The following is a 12,304-nucleotide window of genomic DNA, read 5'->3' as shown; positions in this document are numbered from 1 at the left end:
GGGGATCACTCCACCGAAGTCATGCACGCCAAGGGAACCTTTCAGCCCCCTCTTTATACAAGTCACTCATGTCTATTCATTAACTTTGCAGGAACACATTAACATATATTGTGTCTGGACAATTAGTACACTCCCTATGTCACCCATTTAAGGATTTAGTACATCCTCAAGTCAACAATAAGGGTCTCCTCAGATAAAAATGAGCACACCGTTCTTTAAATAAATCATATATGGCCCATTATTCAGTGCCATGCCCATCATCCCACCGTGCCATAGCTTCCTCCCTGGCATGCTGCAGTACCTTGGAGCTGTGCCACCTGGGCAGTGATGTCCTGGTGCTGCTGGTCCCTCCGGTGAGTGTTGATCCGCAGCGTGGTGGCTTCCAGCTGGTACTGGGCGCAGAGCTGCAGCGTGTGCTGCAGATCTGCCTTCAGCCTGGCCACCTTCTCCTGGAGCTGGGCAGCCTCTGCTGCCTGCTGCCTCACCACTGCCCCTCCGCTGCCCGCTCTGCCCCCACCAGCTCCAGCGCTTGCTCCAGCTTTCCCAGCTCTGCGGCCTGCAGTGCCTGCAGCTCAGCCAGCTCTACCTGCAGCACCTGCAGCTGTTCTACAAAAGGGCACCACCGCTCGGGGGGCACTGGGCACGGATCAGGGGGACCCATCCATGTAGATGCCCAACCCTGGGAGCACCCATCACCCCGGGGGTGTCCAGCCCCAGGGGTGCCCATCACCCTGGGGGTGCCCATCCTTATGGGTGCCCAACCCCGGGGGTGCACATCACCCTTGGGGAGGCCATCCCAGGGTGCCCATCCCTGGGATGGGTGTTCCTGGGTGCCCCACTCACTGCCCACAGAGGGGGAGTGTAGAGGGATTTTTAAAGGACCGAGGACTGCAAAATCATCACACTCTCATCGGCACACTCTGGTCAGGCGCCTGCAGCATGCCCACCAGTCAGCGACACGGACCCCACGTGGCCCAGAGACTTTTATCCAATCACCTGTGTGTAAAGTCAGGTGAGCGGTCAGTTTAAGTTATAAATATGACCTGTTTGTTTAATGAAGTGAGCACGGTATGTAGCCATATTGGTGTGATTGTCGTGACTTGGCCGACTCCCCATGGGGGACTCTCTTCGTCTGGTGCCCAAACAGGGACCCATTTATTCGCTTAAATGCGGTTTAGCTTAAATGCTGTTCGCTTAAGTGCGGCAGTCTCCGTGCATCGGACCCGAAGGGAAGCTGTCCGGTTAGGGAGCTGGAGGTCAGAGGCGGGCGGAACCTGGAAGGCAAAAAGCAGAGTCCAGGGTTCGGTGTGGAGCTGCAGATCGCACCCCCGCCGGTGGTAAGACCGCGTAGAGTAAATCGCGGCGGGGCTCTCCGCTAAATTTCTCTCTGTGAGGGGGGGGGGCACTAAGGAAGATCGCGACAGTAAATATCAGCGGGACTCCCCGCTGATTCCCTCTCTGTGAGGGGGGGGGGGGGGGGGGGGGCACTACCAAAGACCGCAACGAGTGCGGCGGGGCTTCTCCGCTGATATCGTTTCTGTGAGAGGGGGGAGCTCTGAGAAGACCGCGATGGAATTAAACGCGGCAACTAAACTCTTAACTACCATCCCCCTTAAGAGAGGGGAGGGCGTTAAAGAGACAGAAGTGGAGACCTTAGTTCGCTGGGCATGAAAAAAGAGTAAGATCCCCGAGCCCGCGTTATTGTTTGGTATTGCGGAATGGAGAGAAGTGGGAAATTGCCTCTGGGATGCTACGATCGAGGGAGGCAAAGAAGGAAAAGAAGCTAAAGCGTTAGGAGCTACGTGGCGGTCGATAGTTAACACTCTGGAAACTATCAAGGTGGAAAAAAAAAGTAGCGGCGGCAGCCATAGAAGCGTTGGGGGGAGATGTGGTAGAAAAGCCAACAGAGCAGAAGGGTGATTGACCTAAGCCTTCTCTCTTGGCTACATTTTTACAGAGTTGGGCATACTCATCCTATGAAGGGTATGTCCGCCCCTGTGTGTTCAACAGTGCCAGAGCTTTTAGATAAGACAGTGGACAAACCGAAAGTTCCTCCTCGGGAGCCTGCGGTACCTGAGCCGAACCCGGAAGAGGCGGCCGGGCCGCCCCAGGAGGGCGAGGCAGCGAGTCCTGCTACACCAATCACGTCAGGGCGGGCAGCAGCGCCGTGCGGTAACGTACCCCCTCGGTGACGTCATCGGGCGGGTCTGAGGAGGAAGGCGGGAAGAAGCCTTGTGATAACAGTACAGAGAAATCCTTACAGGAGGTAATAGATAAATTAAGAAATCTGGTAAGGTGGATGGAGGATGGACAGAGGATAGATGGAGAGTGGGGAGAGGGTGGACAGAGGATTCAGGCGGGACTGTTGGAGGATGGAGGCAGATGAACACATGATGGAGGTGGGTAGAGACATGGCAGATGGAGAAGGGATGCAGTTGGACACATGATGGGTGCAGGGTGGAGTCAGGATGACTGAAGGATGGATGGTGGCTGGAGGCAGGTGGACACATGGTAGAGGCAGGATGGAGGCAAGTGGATGGAGGCAGGATGGATGGAGAATGGACATAGGATGGGTGGGTGCAGGTGGATGGAGGATGGACAGAGGATGGAGGCAAGTGGACACACAATGGGTGCAGGATGGAGGGCAGTGCACTGGAACAGGGTGGTGGCAGCACCTCACGGTCCAGGGCCCGCTCAGCCAATACGTTGAGCCGCACACTGCGGCCATCCAGGTAGAACCAAATGGCGTCGGCACCAGCCAGGCAGAGTTGGAGCCCAGCGCTGCCTGTGTCCCCTGCCGCCGGCAGCTGGGCCACCAGGCTCCCATGGGCGCTGTTCTCTGCGATCTCCGTGAACAGGTTCCCAAAGCTGCTGCACCCGTCGCCCCAGGCTGCTGCCACCGTGGGATCAGGGATAGGGACATGTGTCCAGCCATCCCCTGTCTCCCTGCCCATGGGGTACACATCCCCAGGGGTCTCCAGCTCCTGGTTGCCATCCCTGAGGTCCCTGTCCCCTAGATGATCATCTTTGGGCCCCCAGCCCCTGGTTCCCCACATCCCATATTCCCACGCCCAGGTCCCCATGCCTTAAGGTCCCCATGTCCATGGTCCCCACTCCCAACTTCCCACTCCTCAGTCCCCATGCCTCTAGGTCACTGTCACCTGTGTCCCACTCCCTGGACCCCCATCTCTGGGTCACAGCATCCCCCTGGGTCCCCACCCTTTGGTCCTCATGCCCTCAAGTCCCTCACTCTCAAGTCCCCATCCCCAGGGTCCCTACACACAGATGCTCATCTTTGGGTCCCCAACTACAGGGCCCCTTTCCTCAAGTCCCCACTCTCTGGTGACCCCATCCCCTGGATCCCTGCTCATGGCTGCCACTCCCAGGGTCCCTATAACGTAGGGTCCCCAACTCCAGGGTCTCCTTCCCCAGGCCCCCATTCCTTGGTGAACCTGTCCCCTTGGTCCCCATCTCTCGTGGTTGCCACCGCCACGGTCTCCACCTCCAGGTTCCCCTTCCCCAGGTCCCTACTCCCTGGTGACCCTGTACCTTGGATGCCCTTCCTTGGGTCCCCACCTCTCATGGCTGCCACCCCCAGGGTCCCCTTCCCCAGGTCCCCATGGCCCAGGTCACTGTCCTCACCAGCCACTGCATCCCTCCCACCTCCATGCCCCCAACCACCAACCCCGGTGTCCCCAGCATCCTCAGTGCCACCTCTGCTCATGCTCACCTGTGGCCAGCTGCAGTGCCAGGCAGGCAGCCAGGAGGGCCGGACAGGACGGTGCCTCCATGGGGACCGGGAACCGGGGACGGGGCCCTCGGTGGCAGCCTGCAGCCGGGAAGGAAGGAGTGGGGCTGGCACGGAGCAGGGCTGGCACCCCGGCTCTGTGTCCCCATCCCTTGCCCCCTGTGCCCCCACCTCTGTGTCCCATCAGCCATGGACTCATGCCTGCCACCCTCAGGTCCCCATCCCTGGTTCTCTTCCCCTAGGGTCCTATTCCCTTGGGGTCTTCATGCTTGTCCCCACCCTTGGGTCCCTGTCCCCAGGGTTCCCTTCTCCTGGGGTCCCCATGCCCATGTCCCGTCCCTGTTCCCATCCCATGGGTCCCCACAACAGGACCCTGTGCTTGGGTGCCCCTGTTACCAGAGTGTCCCCGTCCCGGTGGTCTCACCAGCCTCGGGGACTGGGGGCTGGCTGGGCCCCGGCGATGCAGGGGGTGATGTGCCTATGCCAGGCCGGCCCCGCTCCCTGTGGGACAGCTGCGTACCCCCCGCCCCGTCCCACGTGTGTGCCCCCTCCCGCACCGCGTGCCCTACACCCTGTGCTGTGCACCCCCGCGGGGTCTGCAGGGCTGGGGTCCCCTCCAGCCTCCCCGTCTGTGGGGGTGGGGACCATATGGCGCCCCCACCAGCCAGATGCTGGTGCTGCCACCCCAACCCCCCCCGCCCCCCCCCGCAATTAGCTGCAGCTAATTAGGGCAGGGGGAGGAGGTCTCTCCCCATCTGCCACCCCGACACCCCCGACAGCGGGATAGGGGGGTCCCCATGTCGCCCCGCTGGGTCCCCCCCGCGGTGGGGGGGCAGAGGGGAGACGCGGGGTCCCCTCCTACCCCGGGATCCCTCGGGGGGTCCCCCCGCGCTGCCGCAGCCAGACCCACCCCCCGGCAGAGGACCCAGGAGTCTGGACTACCCCCCGTTCGCAGGCTGCCCCCCGGCCCGGGACCCCAACCCCGGGGCCCCGGTTCCCCCCCGCCGGCCCGGCCCCCCCTTACCTGCCCGGCGCCGCCGCCCCCGGCGCTGCTGCCCCTGCCCGGCCCGGGACGGCCGGGGGCACCCATAGCCCCCCCCCCGGGTGCATGGGTGTGCAGGCAGGTGTGTGTTGGGGGGTGTGCATGCAAACAGGTGTGCATACATGTGTGTCTGTGTGCATGTGTGTGCACGTGTATGTGTCTGTGTAGATTTGTGTATTTGTGTGCATTCATGCATGCATATTTGCATGTGCAATGTGTGTATGCACATTTGCATGCACATGTATGTGTATTCGTGCATGTGGCCGTGCATGTGAATGTATGTGCGTGTGTGTGCATGCATGCACATTTGTGCATGCAGCTGTGTGTGCATGCATGGTGTGTGCATGCATATTTGCACATGCAAGCACGTGTATGTGTGCAATTGGCTGCTTTCTTTGCACATGCAACTAGCTGCACACGTGTGCCATGCATGTGTGTGCCCACACATGTGTATATATGCCCAGTACTGCAGTGCTGTCCCGCCGACCTTAGGGGGCAGCCAGGCGTTTGGGGGACTTCCACCCCCGCCCCCGCCCCAGTCGTAGCCAGACCCACACCGTGGGACAGAGCAGGTCCCCACTGAAAACACACACACACACAGAGAAGACCTGGCCCCCAAGCTGTTCCCCAGGTACCAATGACACACACCCCAGCCCAGGGGGCTGCTACACCCCGACTCCACTGCCAGCAGGATGGGGAGGATGGGGACAAGGGGGAGGGTGGGCATGGTGAACTGGGGGGCACATACCCCTGGGGCTAGGGGGCAGGATGCTGGGGCTGTGTGTGAGGAATCACCTGCTGGGGATCCCAGTCCCTCCAGTGCCCACACCATGGCCTGTCCTCTGCCCCTTGTCCCACAACATGTCCCCCTTACTTGCCTCATAGTGTGTCTCTGCTCTCCACAGCATGTCCCCAAACTACAGCCCTGTCCCATGTCCCCACACCATGGCCTGCCCCCCCCCGTGCCTAGCGTGTCCCTGTCCTCCCCCCATGCCCCACAGCACGTCCTAAAGACACACCACTCTCTCCACCCCCGCTGTGCCCCATAGCATGTGTCCTCCCTCTGTGCCCCATAGCGTGTCCTTGTCCTACATACAGCCTGTCCACCCCCTGTGCCCCACAGCCTCCCATGTGCCCCATTCTTGTCCCTCCACACCCCACAGCGTGTCCCCATGCCACATGCCAGTCCCCCCGCCCTCACCCTCCCAGGAAGACACCGAGCTTCCAGGCGCTGCTAGCTCCCACAGCCCCACCGTGCGACCCACAGAGCAGAGCACGCAGTGAACAGTGACAACATGTCTTGGGGACACTGAAGGGGGAGACACAAAAGACATTTGGGCACACCGGGGAGTTCAATAAATACCAGCCCCACTTCCCAGGGTGCTGCCAATGGGGCGGGTCATGGTGACAGCACAAGTGCCTGGTGCTGTTGGGGTGTCCCCCCACCATCAACATCCCTCCAAGGTTGTCTCCTCCTTGCCCTCACCGGCCACAGCAGGCAAGGATCCGGCAGGATCCGGCAGCGATAGGCAGGGCTGTGGTGCCACTTCCTCTTCCAGCACTTGTCACGGGACAGCTGAGCAAGTGTCACCAGGCACTGCTGGGACCCCCCCAGCACCCACAGACCCCCTCAGCAGCACGCTGGGGTGGTGTGGGGACCCTGGGGTGGGTTGAGGACCCCAGGCTGGGGCGCCAGCACCCGCAGACCCCCCCCCTAAGCAGCACCCCGGAGTGGGTGGGTGGTGTCATAGGGGTCCCTAGCGCAGGTCTTCGGGGCTGAAGACACCGCGGGCGCGGTGCAGGACAGAGTCCTTGGCAGGGTCGTAGGGGTGCTCCTTGGAAGGGATCTCCAGGATGGCGGGCAGGGGCCGGGCGTGCGCCTCCACTGCATGCCGGATCAGCTCTGCCAGGCACTGGCTGATCAGGATGATCCCGATGTCCTCCCGGTTCAGGAAGCTCCTGGGGACGGGAAGGGAGGGTCAGGGACTGGGCTCGCCAGGCACCCCCGTGATTCATTCCCCCCCACCCCCAGGGCCCCCCCCACCTCGCACCGGACTCCTGACAGGGACCCCTGAGACACCGACCCCCCCTCCAAGGACTGCTGAGACCCCCTGTCCCGCTCCAGACTCCTCCTCCCCACCGGGGACTCCTGGCCGGGACCCACCCCGTGTCGCTGGCCTCCCTCACTCCCGGGACATCCCATCCCCCGGGAACCTTCCCCAAACCCCAGACCTCCTCCACCCCTGGGTCCCTCCCTAGGCCCCAGGACCCCCTCCATTCCTGGCCCTCCCGCCCGGCCCCGCGGTCCCCCTCCCCCCCCGCCGCAGGGCCTACCGGAAAGTCTCCTCGATCTCGGCCAGGCTGGTCTCCTTTTCCACCACCAGGAAGTTGGGCTTCCGGTGCTTGTCCAGCTCGCCCACGCCGCCCAGCAGGAACCCGGTCACCGTGTCCTCATCCCCCCAGCACCGCGATCAGCTTCCCGCGGCCCGACACGGCGACACCGGCACCCGGCTCGCCGATACCGGTGGCCGCTACGCATGCGCCACTGCGCAGGACACGCCCCCTCCTTTGGCCCCGCCTACCGTCGCCCGGGCAACTGCGCTGTCGCCCCGCCCAAGCCGTGCCTTCGAGCTCCGCCCCTGCCCCGCTGGCCCCTCCCCGCCCCATGGCCCCGCCCCGCCGCTCGGGCCCCACCCCCGCACTTGGTGCGGCCTCGCGTCGCGCATGCGCAGCACGCCGTGCAGTGAGGGAGCGTGGGGCCCCGGCATAGCGCCCCCGGAGCTCCTGGTGCCGGTGTCCTGCTCTGGACCCGCCCCCCCGCCCAGGACTCGCCCTCCGGACCCCAGTATCCTGCCCTAGACCCCCCCGGGGCCCCAGTATCCTGCCCCAGACTCCTTCAGGATTCCCCTGGACCCTGATGTCCTGGCAAGGACCCCACCGCAGACCCTCGTATCGTGTTTTTTCTACTAATAATCAACTTAATCTTATATGGAACCATAAATAACCACAACTAATGCACTAAAATAATAATAATTCATAGTTCTTCCAATTCATAATATCAGGAGAGAATTAATCTGGTGTCCACACAACACCCAGGCCCCCACCCCACCCCCAGTATCCTGCCTCAGACCTCCCTAGGATCCCCATTATCCTGACCTAGACCCCTCCCCAGACTCCCCCATCCTATCTCAGGATCCCTGTTATTCTGCCCGGGACTCCCCCAGGCCCCCCCCCCGGACCCGATGTCCTGCCTTGGGCCCTCCCCTGGAGCCGATGCCCTGCCCCAGACTCCCCCTGGACTGCAGCACCCTGTCCTAGGCACCCCGTCTTGTTGCAGATTTGCTAATAAGTTAGATTAATTAACCACATTTGATTTTATAGAGTTATTTTAATAGGAATATAGAGTTATAAGAAATATTTTAATGAAACTTGTATTTGTACAGCAATAGCTGCTATGAAATCCTCTGTATAACCCCGTACCAAGGCCGAAGGAATTGGTCAGAATCACCTAGTAGGAATGTTTAGAACTTAGATAACAGACTTAAGATTCAAGATGATTGTTTATATGTAACCTAGGAGAATGTACTAAAATGTCAAAATGAGAATTAATGTGAACTGGGGAGAGTCGAGTGAAGCAACTTGTCGTTACCTGCCAAGAAACAGTTACCTTAAGTGAAAGGTAACTCCGGCAGGGGACAATGTGACCACCGACTCATGTACCACCTACCTGAATAATACACCAGACCCATTTCCAGACCTTTCTAACCTTTACTGTGCAGAATCGGATATGGGAGGAGAGTATGTTAATGATTTTCGGGAAATACTATGTTTATGCATGAATACTTAATGAATGTGTATGAGTAAGTCCTAGATAAGGTGTATGATTTTGAACCATGGCGTGCGTTGATCGTGAGAGGACTCACTCACGCACCCGGCCATCAATAAAGAAGTGTCTGCTTATCTACATCACATTGGTGTTGATAAGTTCTTCATTCTGAGATTTCAGTAACACCCTCAGAGGGGCCCTTCGCAGGATCCCCTCGCAAGGACCCCTCACAGGATGCCCTCACACGGACACCTCACAGGGAAACCTCACACAATCCCTTCACAGGGGCCCTTTGTAGGATCCCCTCACAGGATCCCCTCGCAGGGACACCTCACAGGACCCCCTCACAGAGAAACCTCACAGAATCCCCTCACAGGGGCCCTCTGATGGATCTCCTCGCAGGGACACCTCACAAGATCCCCTCACAGGATCCCCTCATAAGAGCCCTTTGCAGGATCCCCTCACAGGGACACCTCACTGGGACCCCTTGCAGAGACCACTCACAGGGACCTCGCATCGGTCTGTTGCTGTTTGTTACACGTGTGGGCAAGAAGGCCACCTAAAGAAGGACTGCCCAAAGAGATGGAGACTGGGAAGGGCTGATGGCTCAGGTCTGGTGTGTCATGGATGTAACAGACCAGGGCATTTTGCCAAACAATGTAGATCAAGGTGGCAACAGAGGGCAGGAAATGGGGGGAGGAACGCAGGGAGGAACCTCCACAACAAGCCCAGTTTATGCAGTGAACTCGCAGCCTGAATAACAGGGATCGCCGGATTGGATGTCACCGGGATCGCCGGATTGGATGTCACCACAGTAATAAATTGAGCGCGCAGTTCCTTGGGCATTCTAATGTGACTGTACAAGGGCCCTGCAGTGGATCATCAACACGGCCTTTTTGGTTAAAAACAATTGTAGAGGAATGAAGATAGTGGGTTAATTAACATTGATAATATGCAGCTGTGGCCTTTCTTCACCGGCAGTGGGTTGATTGACATGGATGATGTGCAGCTGTGGCTTGTTCCGCTAGCTAGTTAAATAGCCCTGAGGAGTGTGGGAGAGGAGTGGCTGGGTGGAGGAGGAGTAGTGTGGCCTTGCCTTGCGAGGAAGGTGAAACAGACTCTGACTGACTGTAAAGCCTTATTGCAGTCTGATAGCTTGCTTGCGCTGCAACAGGACATGGCCGGGGGGCAGTGGGGCCATGTATGGGGCCATGTATGGGGCCATGTCCAGGAGAGCATAAGGGCAGGGACATGAAGGTCCTGGGGGGCCTGTGAGGTGGTACCGGTGGCACCTGTGGAGCTGCCAGCAGAGGCAATGGTGCCTTGCCTCGCCCTCTTCTGCTGCAAGAATTGGTACCCTGTGTGAGGCAGATTGAGTTGGGCTCAGACTACAGCAACTGGTGCCTAATGTAGCTGAGGTAAGTGGGAGAACCTGTGACCCATAACAGACACTGTGAGAGGTGAGCCATTGACAACTAATTGATATGGGTGCATTGCAATATTTGTTGTCCATCTTAACTCACATTGCAACTAGGAGGAATTTACACAAGCAGAAAAGGAGACAGACATGGTTCTTGTTTCTGTTCCACATTAACAGCAGTTGCTGGTGCTCATGCTTGAAGCTTTACTGGGCAAGACATTAGTTCCTGTCCTTTGTGGGCAAAGCTACAGTGATGGACTTGCACCTGAAACAGATTAAAGCTGATTCAGCTGCTCACCCTCGAACCAAAACCTCCATCCAGGGATGCTGTGGGCAGATTTTGCCATAGCAAAAGAGCAGAGGCAAGCAGCAGGGGTTGGCACAGCCTTCAGCAGACATACATGTTGGCAAAAGGGATGTCCAGTTGCTTTTATTAAATGTGTTGGTGTCCAGCAGACTATGGAAACAACCTCTGCTACTCCTGTTTGATGTCAGAGTGTATTTCTTCAGATAGCAGCGGGAAGATGTTTTTTTCTGTCTGCACAGGGTAGCAGGCAGAGGCAAGCTCAGAATGAGGGATTTTGTTCTCCTCATACTTACCCCTTCGGATTTTACAATGACAGCACACCAAGAGAGAACAGAAGAACTGAATAAATGCAAAACTCAGTTTGGCGCATCTGGAGAAAACGCCTGTGTGCTTATTTCCTTAAATGTTGCAAACAGGTGGTATCTGCAGCTGTCTGAAAAAAACTTCATCTTATTGCATGAAGAACTTTGATTTTTATTTTTTTTTTAAACATCCCCAAAGTAAGATTTTTCAGTTTTGAGGTTGTTCTGATTTGCAACAAATACCACTTAAAAGGCGGGAGGCAGACACTGTAAAAAAAGAACAAAAAATCCACACAAAGACAATTTTCAAAAAACCCAAAACCAAACCAAAACCAGAATTAAGATGAAAGAATCTTACCATACCCTGACAGTTACAGTCTTCTAGCAATAATTTCCAACATCTCCATTGGCTGGTATGCCAGAGGAATTAAACGTCTTCACAGCTAGTGAGATTTTCATACTTCCTTTCAGGGTCACAGTAAATTAAATGCACATTATTTTAATGGAAGAAGCAGGGGACTGTCTCCTGTCACCCTGGAGGTGGTGCCTGTCTTGGGGCTGGAGCTGCGTGAAGATCTCTGGTCTGTACTTGTAACCATGAAGTGTGGATTAATATTGAAATAACTCTTAAAATTCCTACAGCAATGCACCCGTATGGAGATAAATGACTTTAAATGCACCTTTAAGCAATTGTGGAAAATTCTAAGCTAAGAACTTATTCATATGAAATTGTGATAAAGCTCTGAACATGAACTGAAATTTGAAAACTGTAGCTTTTGGCTGCCTTTCAGGAAAGGCATTTTATTTTCACTCTGTGCTTAGTAATCCAAAATGAAAATATAAGTGAGATCGAAGGGTAACTGCTACGTGCCACGTTGCACTGATTGTGGAAGTTACTTTACATAGTTCTGGGAATGCACGAGTTGCCACAATCTTCCCATGCTTTTATTTATAAAAATCTTTTCTGACAAGGTGGCTGTGGGTAGCTACTAAGACCGATGCATGAGATAACTGTTTACCATGTACTTGCAGGAAAGCAAGCTGGAACAGGGGAAGGCTGTTCCGCGCAAGTGGTGCCCTCCTGTAGGGTTACCGCTTGTCTTCTTGTTCTGTCTTCATTCTCCCTCCCTTTATTGTCTGACTTTTATGACTCATTTTAATTTCAAAATCACCAACGTGAAGTCTTTAATTTTCTGCTTGTCTGAAAAGCACCTTGCAGACCTACAAGGATAAATAAATAACATTAGTGATTAATGCTTAGTCAGTTACCTTGTAGTTCTTGGCCTTAGCGTTCACTCTGTTGGCTCGTGCACATACCAGCCGTGAACCTGGCATTAAAAATTATCTCGTTGTAGACTTCAGTGCTGTGTCACACTTGTTGCCTGCAAAATAGCAGCATGCGAGTATGTTTGTTTTGAACTACAGATATAGTTATTCAGTTTGCATTGTAAGCTTTCTTTTCTGGAAGCTTTCACACAGAATGCCCGTTATGCCTGTGTATATAAATGCGCATCACAGTCTGATCAAGGATTAGTTCAGAGATACAGGTAATCTTTCTAAACATGACTGCCTTTCCCTGTGCTGTATGCTCATCCTCCTCCCATGGTTTTTCCGTTGGTGTCGGCAGTGCTAGGGCTCACAGCCACAGCTGAACACTGC

General features: G+C 56.5%; 1 pseudogene; it reads right to left on the bottom strand.

Moving 5' to 3' along the window:
* Positions 1-6,075: 6,075 nt before the first annotated feature.
* Positions 6,076-7,472, bottom strand: LOC121083751 (annotated as a pseudogene).
* Positions 7,473-12,304: the final 4,832 nt, after the last annotated feature.

Source organism: Falco naumanni, chromosome 1 (assembly GCF_017639655.2).
Source record: "Falco naumanni isolate bFalNau1 chromosome 1, bFalNau1.pat, whole genome shotgun sequence".
Classification (NCBI taxonomy): Eukaryota; Metazoa; Chordata; class Aves; order Falconiformes; family Falconidae; genus Falco; species Falco naumanni.
This window is presented reverse-complemented; position numbering and strand designations above follow the sequence as displayed.